Source organism: Ornithorhynchus anatinus, chromosome 3 (genome assembly GCF_004115215.2).
Source record: "Ornithorhynchus anatinus isolate Pmale09 chromosome 3, mOrnAna1.pri.v4, whole genome shotgun sequence".
NCBI classification, from domain to species: Eukaryota; Metazoa; Chordata; class Mammalia; order Monotremata; family Ornithorhynchidae; genus Ornithorhynchus; species Ornithorhynchus anatinus.
Genome location: NC_041730.1, coordinates 75,714,919 through 75,723,683, shown reverse-complemented (window position 1 = coordinate 75,723,683; position 8,765 = coordinate 75,714,919). Strand labels below are relative to the sequence as shown.

At 42.4% G+C, this 8,765-nt stretch overlaps 1 non-coding gene across 1 annotated transcript; it reads left to right on the top strand.

The window, feature by feature from the left end:
• Positions 1 to 7,854: 7,854 nt before the first annotated feature.
• LOC114810829 lies at positions 7,855 to 7,992 on the top strand. Its single transcript, XR_003758520.1, has one exon. It is a non-coding gene; the product is annotated as a small nucleolar RNA SNORA7 (small nucleolar RNA).
• Positions 7,993 to 8,765: the final 773 nt, after the last annotated feature.

Sequence of the window (8,765 nt, the reverse complement as noted above, 5' to 3'; positions counted from 1 at the left end):
AATGATGTCACAGAATGTTGCTGCCTAAGCTGTCAATCAATCAAACAGTCAATGGTATTTACTGAGCACTTACTATGTGCATAGTACTGTACTAAGCACTTGGGAGAGTACAATACAACAGAATTAGCAGACACGGTCCCTGCCCACAACGAGCTTACAGTTTAGAGGGACAAGCTCCATCGGTAGCAGGGTGTAGTAAAGAGAACATGAAAGCCAGCAAGATGCTGGGAAATGTCAGGCTCGTTTGGCCTAGACCATAGTGAATATCCCATTCAGGATCCAGAGACCAAAAAAACAGTTTCTTGGAATCTCCTGGATTTTCTCCTGGATTCTCCAGCTGAAGTTAGAGAATGAGCCACATATCTCCTAAAGTAGTATTTCCACTGTTTATGACATCCAGACACGTGTTTTATGAGTGATAGGAAAACCCAGTGCAAGTGAACCAGAAAGGCAGTGTCAAAGAACATCACATTGAATACTTAATGAGCCATGTTTTTAGTTCCTTTCCCACCCTACCTGGGATCATGTCTCCTTTCCAGGATTGTCCCTCGGAACCACAAGCAACTTCTTTACTCTTCTCTCGCAACTCTGTACCAGCATCTTCTACAGCATGCATCTGTGCCAGGCTTTCACCCATGCTTTCTGAAGTAAGCATAATTTAGATTCTTGAGCAGGTTCGTTCCTTGCCCTAGTCAAAATTTGGGAGAGGGGACATATTTAGGCCTATTGGCCATCCCGGGCCACTGGTCCTATACTTCGGTCCAGACTTGCCATGGGGGGGAAATGGCCTTAGGGAATAAGGAAGTGCCCAGGCTCTAGCTTTTGATATATGAACCCCCTTTTATTAATAATGATAATTATTAACCACTTAATGATGCTAAGCATCGTAATAAGCACTGCAGTAGATACAAGTTAATCAGGTGGGACAACAACCCCTTCCCAGATGCAGCTCATGGTATAAGTAGGAGGTAGTAGGATTTAATCCCCATTTAACAAATGAGGAAACTGAGGCACAGAGACATTAAGTGACCTGTCCAAATTCACAGAGCAGATTAGTAGTGGAGCTGGAATTAGAACCTCTGGTTTGTAAATCAGTGTTCTTTCCACTAGGCTAGGCTTCTTTCTAGACCCCGTGTCAAGGCATCTTGGAACTGCTGTGATGGATGCTGGGAGTCAGAGGACCTGAGTTCTAATCCCGGCTCTGCACCTTATCAGCTGAGTGACTTTAGACAAGTCACTTAACTTCTTTGTGCCTCCATTACCTCAGCTCTAAAATGGGGCTAACAGTGAGCCCCATGTAGGACAGGGACTGTGTCCGACCTGATTAACTTGTATCTACCCCAGAACTTAGAACAGTGCTTGGCACATAGTAAGTGCTTAACAAATACTATTATTTAATCCCCATTTAACAGATGAAGAACCTTAGGCACAGAGAAGTTAAGTGACTTGCCCATGGTGACACAGCAGGCAAGTGGTGGAGCTGGGATTAGAACCTCTGATTTGTAAATCAGTGTTCTTTCCACTAGGCCAGGCTTCTTCCTAGATCTCTTATCAAGTCATCTTGTAACTGCTATGATGGATGCTGGGTGTCAGAGGACCTGGGTTCTGATTCCCTCTCTGCCACATGTCTGCTGTGTGACCTTGGGCAAGTTATTTAACTTCTCTGTGCCTCACTTACTTCATCTGTAAAATGGGGTTTTAGACTGTGAGCCCCATGTGGGACAGGGACTGTGTCCAACCTTATATCTACCCCAGTGCTTAGAATAGTGGTTGGCACATAGTAACCACTTACCAAGTACCACGATCATTATTATTAGAAATACAGTTCATGGTATAGGTAAATTGGGTGGCTCTTGATTAGCATTAGCACTCATTTGGAAGCAGTAAGGCCTAGTGGGAAATATGCAGGCCTGGGACTGGATTCTAATCCCGGCCCCCCAGCTTGCCTTCAGTTAGACAAGTCACTTAACTTCTCTGAACCTCATTTCTTTCATCCATAAAATGGGGGTTCAATTATCTGTTTCCCATCCAACTTAGACTGTGAGCACCATGTGGTATAAGGGACTGTGTCTGTTATCCTGTATCTACCCCAGCACTTAGTACAATGCTTGGCACACAGTTATTATTAGTAAGCTCCTTGTGGTCAGGGAATGTGCCTGCTTACTGTTGTATCATACTCTCCCAAGCTCTTAGTAAGCACTCAATGAACATGATTGACTGAATGAAAATCTACAGCCATGTCTACAAAGTTTTGTTCTGTGATTTAGCTATAAGTCCTCTTCTTTCTGCCACTTTCTTTTAGCGTAGTGGCACGGTAAACAGGGGAAAGGACTGTTGACACGAATGGAATCAGAACCAGAATCAACAGAAATAGTATTCCCCAAATCCCAGTCCCAACAGAACTGTTGCTGAAGCCAGCGACATGAGAAAGTACACTTGTGACTGTCCAACAAAATGGACTTCTACCATCAAAGGTCATTACATCACCAAATTTTTCTTTTACTTTGGAGATAATAAAAGAAGAGAGCATTAAAAAACCTGTAGTGCAAAAGAGTATGTCGTTTTAAAAGAACAATAAAAAGAGAACAGGGAATAAAGTACATTTGTTTACTGGGAAAAAAGGACATCTGTTTGTCTTTAAAATAATGTAGAACTTAGAGTACTTCATTACATTCCTGAGTTTTAAGGGGGTCGATTCGGCAAAGCATCCCACTGCGTGCTACACGCCATGCAGAAACACGGGAATCCATGGAAAAATACATATACTGTATTCATTTTAATTTTGTTTTCGATGTGAGCTGGACTGCAGCAAAAAATCAAAAACATACCCTTCAAACCCTTAGAGATCGGGGCCCATCTGCAAAGGCAGCCTAAGGACATCTTGCCTGTTCAGTGCCTCTCTATCCCCAGTCTCGAGAATTCCGAAACAAAGAAGGATGCTCCATGTGTTCCTTTGCATGCCAATACCCAGGGTCTTTTTCCAGCTTCCAACTCTGTCATGCAGAGCAGGGCTGCTTGAGTCTGGAGTTCAAAAGCAATCCAGGACTTGGGGCTGTAACCAGTGTGAACTTTATGTTCTGTTGTGGGGTGGACGTTGGATGTGCCTTTACAATTATCCCCTGGTTTTGAGCTCCGGCTGCATGACATTTAAACAATTCCTGGTATTTGGCATCTTCATCCGTTGAGAGCAGGGGTTATCAAGGGAGAGCTTGAATCCTTAGGAAACAAACCTTGGAGGACCAAATGTGCCTTTATGAAGTATGGATCTGTTCCCAATCGATGAGAATAGGATGGGTGAAAGATGTGGTAGTTGGAGGATGTGTTGATCTCCCTAACTTTGGCAACTTAAAAATAGCTCCTATTGAGAAATGAAAACTTGTTAATGAGATGAGGAAAAAAAATTACTTCTAAGAAAATGTGTTATTCTAGGAAAGGGAGGTAATAAATCAAGTGGCAATCGAGCCCATGGGGGTAAGTAAATGTTTAAGAAAATATTATCCTAGAAAAATAAACTTGGTTCTTTCCTCAAAGGGCCTCACTGATATTGCTTAGTATTATGACAAAGCAAGAAACTTATTTTTTAAATGGTATTGATTAAGCACTCCCTGTGTGCAAGATGCTGTACTAAGTTCTGGGGAAGATGTAAGTTATTCAAGTTGGACACAGTCCATGCCCCATGTGGGAAACACAGTTCTGATTCCCATTGTACAGCTGATGTAACTGAAACACAGAGAAGTTAAGTGACCTGCCCAAAGGTCAAACAGCAGACTAGTGGTGGAGTCAGAATTAGAATCCAGATCCTTCCGACTTCCAGGCCCATCCACTAGGCTATGCACATCTAACCTGCTTCAGGGAGATCTTCACATCTCCGGAATTGGAATAGAAATCCTTACCTCTGTGAAGGTGGTTATAGTCAAGCCCTTGTTATTTGAACCACCTGTGCTCCAATCAGCAAAGAGCAGGCCACACAAAGCAGTGATTATCCAGTTACAATTTAGGCCTTTGCTTCCAAGCACGTATCGTCTTCCACTTTGACTACTGCATCAGTCTTTTCGGTGACTTGGGTGAATAGGGGTGCATCCTGGCTCCCCCTATTCTAGTCCTTACTTCACTCTCCTGTCCAGAAAAGTTTTCTGAAAGACCACTCAGTACATATCCCCCCACTCCAAAACCTCTACGGCCTGCCCATCTACCTCTTTTCATTAGACAGAAACTCCATGCCATTGGCTCCAAGACATTCAGCTCTCTCCCTCCTACCTTACCCTACTGATCACCTACTACATCCCAATGTGCACATTCTGCTCCTCTAACACCAACCTACTCTCTGTAGTACCTTGATCTCAACTCTCCTGCTACAGACCCCTTGTTCATGTTCTCTTTTGGTCCTGAAACTCTCTCCCTCTTCTTATCCAAGGAGTCCAGCACTCTCCCCACATTCTCTTAAACTCACATCTCCTCCAAGATACCCACTCTGGCTAAGTTCTCACTTCCCCTAGCTGCTCTCCCATCTGCAGCAATTATGCACTTGGCTGTGTAGCCTTAATAATATTAATAATGACAATTATTGTTGTATTCTTTAAGTGCTTATTATATACCAAACACTTTCCTAAGTGCTGGGGTAGATATAAATCAATCAGGTTGGACACAGTCCCTGTCCCACATGAAGTTCACAGTCTTAATCCCCATTTTACAGATGAAGTAAATGAGGCCCAAAGAAGTACCTAAGATCACTCAGCAGACAAGTGGCGGAGCCAGGATTAGAACTCGGGTCCTTCTGACTCCCAGGCCCATAGTCTAAACACTAGGCCAAGCTGCTTCTCTAGGCCACATTGCTTCATTGCTCCTTTTTCAGTACTCTGATACTCCCCACAGAACTATATTTTGCTATTTTCCCATTCAAAATGTATTTTTCGGTCTGTCTCCCCCTGTAGACTACAAGGCCCTTTTGGGCAGGGATCATGTCTACCAACCTTATTGTCTTGTACTTTCCTGAGCAGTTTGTACAGTGCTATTCACACCATAAGGACTCAATAAATACTACTGATCGATTCTCCTCCTTCTCTTTCTTTATACTGCCTTTATCCATTTCACTACTCAAAGTACCTCACTAGAGGATGGGTAGAACTGAGAAAGAGAAGTGAAGAGTTGTTCAAAGCAATCAGTCAATCAGTAGTATTTACTGAGTGTTTACCGTGTGCATTGCACTGTACTAAAGGCTCTAGAGAGTGCAGTACAATAAAGTTGTTTACCACGATTCCTGCTCTCAAGTTGCTTACAGTATAGTGTGATCACTATGGCTAATAGTAAGGAACCTTATTAGAAAAGATAGGATGGGGCAAAAATTGAAATTAACAGCAAAAATGGGGCTTGGGGATTATCCATCTATCTGGGTGTTTTTAGACTTATTTGTGATTTTCTCTTCTTTCTCACTATTAGGGTCATTTGTTTCTTCCTTAATGTTGGCAAAAGGAAGGAGTCAGTTACCCTCAGGGAGAGTTCACCCCCCAGTCAAGAATATTTATTAAGTACCAACTAGGTATAGAGAACTGTCCATATCCTTGGGAAAGATATATTGAAAAATAAACAACGGTTAGAAGAATATAAAAATAAATATAAGTAATAAAACAAGCAACTAAATAACAAACAGTGAGCAGAGCAGCACCTCTAGTGTTCAATTCACTTATATTTATTGAGCACTTAGTGTGCAATGCACTGTACTAAGCACTTGGAAGAGTACAATATATCAATAAGCAGACACATTCTCTGCCCACAACGAGCTTTCAACGACCAACAGAACAAAGCAGCACCTCCACTGCTCAGTGATCAACAGAACAATTATCAACAAAACTAATCATCAACTCCCGTACCTAACCTCTACTAACTCTATCCCTAAGGCATCTCTAGATTAATGTCAAGCAGAGGAAAGGGACAAAACTGGAACAAGAAGGGTTCGGGGCCAGGCCTGCAAGGCAAAGGATGCGGGGGAGGGGGGCAAAACTGGAAGGCAAAGGCTGGGGGGCCCAATAGCTTTGATAGCTTTCATAGCTTTGGTTCATGGGAGGTGCCCTGGTCCGATCAGGACACTTGTCTGCTCTCGTTTGGTTGAAAGAGATCTAGCTAAAGGGTGTATAAATCTCTTGCGTCTTGGTAAGCAAATGGTCAATTTCCTTTAGGCTCCTTCGGTTCTGTTCCTGTCAGTTGGGCTCATCTACAAGGAAAAAACCCACACAAACCAAAGACGGACATTCAGCGCCGGTTATTACAGGAAACGTATCCACTGAGAGATGGCCATGTCATTGCTCCATCTGAAGCCAGAAAAACTATTTCCTGATGATGCGCTGTGTTGAAAATATTCTTTCCTGACCCCAAATTTGGCTAACCCCTGAGTTAGTGGAACACTCACCATCACTTAGCATCTAGTTCCCTTCCAACCCCTTGGCATTATTTCCAAGAATGTTTATGAATCTTCCTGTCAAATGGATTCTTGTCCAAGTCCCTGTGACCCACAGGTTACTGCATGCAGCAGGAATATTTCTTCACATCCCTTCCCCTGTAGCCTATTCTTTTCTACTCCCTTATGTGTTGTCTGGAGAACAGCACTGGTAGGTTTCTTAGCCAGAAGAGAGGCTAACTCTACCACGTGCACATAGATGAATGCTTGCAAGGAGTTCTAGTGTGGATTATCGGAAAGACATCCTAGTTTACCAAACAACTAGCAGCCTAAATATGAGGTTGAGTTAGCCCAGTTGGTTGAAAGTGAAAGAAGTGAGCTGCTCTTGTTGAATCTTTAAAGTTTAGCATCAGTGTCTACTGACTGAAATCCAAAAAGAAGAGCAGAGAGGAGTGGCCTTGGGGACATGTTACCGTAACATTTTTTTTGGCCATTAAAATGCTCTTGTTTTCTAAATATTACTTGGTCGGGCTGGGAGATACACTAAGAGAGCAGGACTTCAGAAAGCTCTAGGCTTTTTATTGTTATTGCTGGTTAACATTTAGTGAACACAATAAAAGGAGCTTGCTGCTGGAAGCAACATCGAATTGGCCACGGCCCCCTTTAAGTAGGATGTCTGGTTAGTTGAACTGGAAACATGGAGAAAATGTGGTTTTTGAAATGAAAGACTTTTTATGGTTTCATTGTAACACTTGACATTTTCTGATTCAACCTCTCATTATCTCACAATTAGCCTACAGTATCAGTCTCCTCACTGGTCTTCCTACCTATAGCCTTTCCATCTTTGTCAATTCTACAATCTGACATGGGGATCACTTTTCTAAACATCATTAAGCTCATCTCTTTCCAGTCCTCGAAATCCTCCAATTTCTACCCATTGCTCTCCACATCAAGTAAAAAAAAATAAAAAAATTAGGACTGGCTTCAAGGCTCTCCATTAGCATGCTCTCTCTTTTCTACATATGCTCTCTTCATCCGGTATTCACTGACTCTCACTCTTTGCTCCTCCTAAGCTCACCTTTTGCCTGGACCCAGCTCTCAACTCTCCCTCCTCTACTAAAAGTCCTTCTTAGGTTTCATTCTCTGAGGAAATGGCAACCAACTGGCCATCATACTTTATACAGGAACCTTCTTAGAGTTGAAGAAACCTAATAAATCAGCCTTCAGCCTACTTTTCTCCAACTATAATCCCAGTTCAAACCTTTTCTCACAGGTCTTCTTTTCCAAACCCCATATCACCTCTTTTGGTTTCCTAAGTGATCCGCTGCAACTTCTCCAAAACCCTCTTTCATTCAATCATATTTATTGAGCACTTGATACCAAAATGGGACTCAGTCCTCTAGACATGGTATTACTAGGTAGGTATCAAGGGAGATATACTTAAGTACTACTTGGTTCCTGTGCCCCTCTCAGGATTGCAGCTGGGGAGTTTCCAGGACTCTACCAGTCTCGGCTATGGGAGGGAGAGTCAAGCAGAGGTATACCCATTCTATTCCTAGTGTGGGCAGTGGCTAGTGAGTGGAAGGCAATATGCTACAAGTTAAAATACACCTGCACTGGGCAACAGCAGCATGGAGAGAGTTGAGGGTGGAGACTCAAGTTTACCTCGTGGAATGGTAAATCGCTTCTGTATTTTTACCAAGAAAATTCTGTGGATACACTACCGGAACGATTGCAGATGGAGGTGGGGCATTCTGGTAGACATGCGTCTATGGAGTCGCTATGGGTCGAGGATAACTTGATAGCATAAGACAAGACAAGACTTGGTTCTTGTAAATGATGATTCTAGGAACAAATACCCAAATAATTAGATCACTTAACCACTGGGGAAAAGGGATAGGGACTTCCATTCTCAAAGGGCAAAAATGAACCTTAAAACATTAAATATGAACAGGCTTAGGAAACTCAAAGGAAAGACAAGAAATCCAATAAAGTTGGCTGCTCTCCAGGAAAAATCTATACAAGCATAGGGGAAGGACAAGAAAAATAGTAACGGCCCAATTAGCTAACCCCAAAATTCTTGAAGCTCCTGCTAGCAATTTGAAAAATCAAAGGAAGAAATAAAGAAGCAGTACAAGTGTGTAGTAACAAGCTAAGAAACATGAAAGCTGGAAAGGAGACGTAATTAACCCAAGATAGGATAGAGAACAAAAAATTATTCAACTGCCCTTAGACAGAAAGGGAAAGCTAGATGACTATGTGAAAAGAGGATTTTCAGATAACTGGATATGCTTAAATCAGCAGGTCCTAATAAACTGTATCCTTGGACAAGTTTGGCAGGTAATCTTGAAGAATCTCTAGCTAATTATTTTAG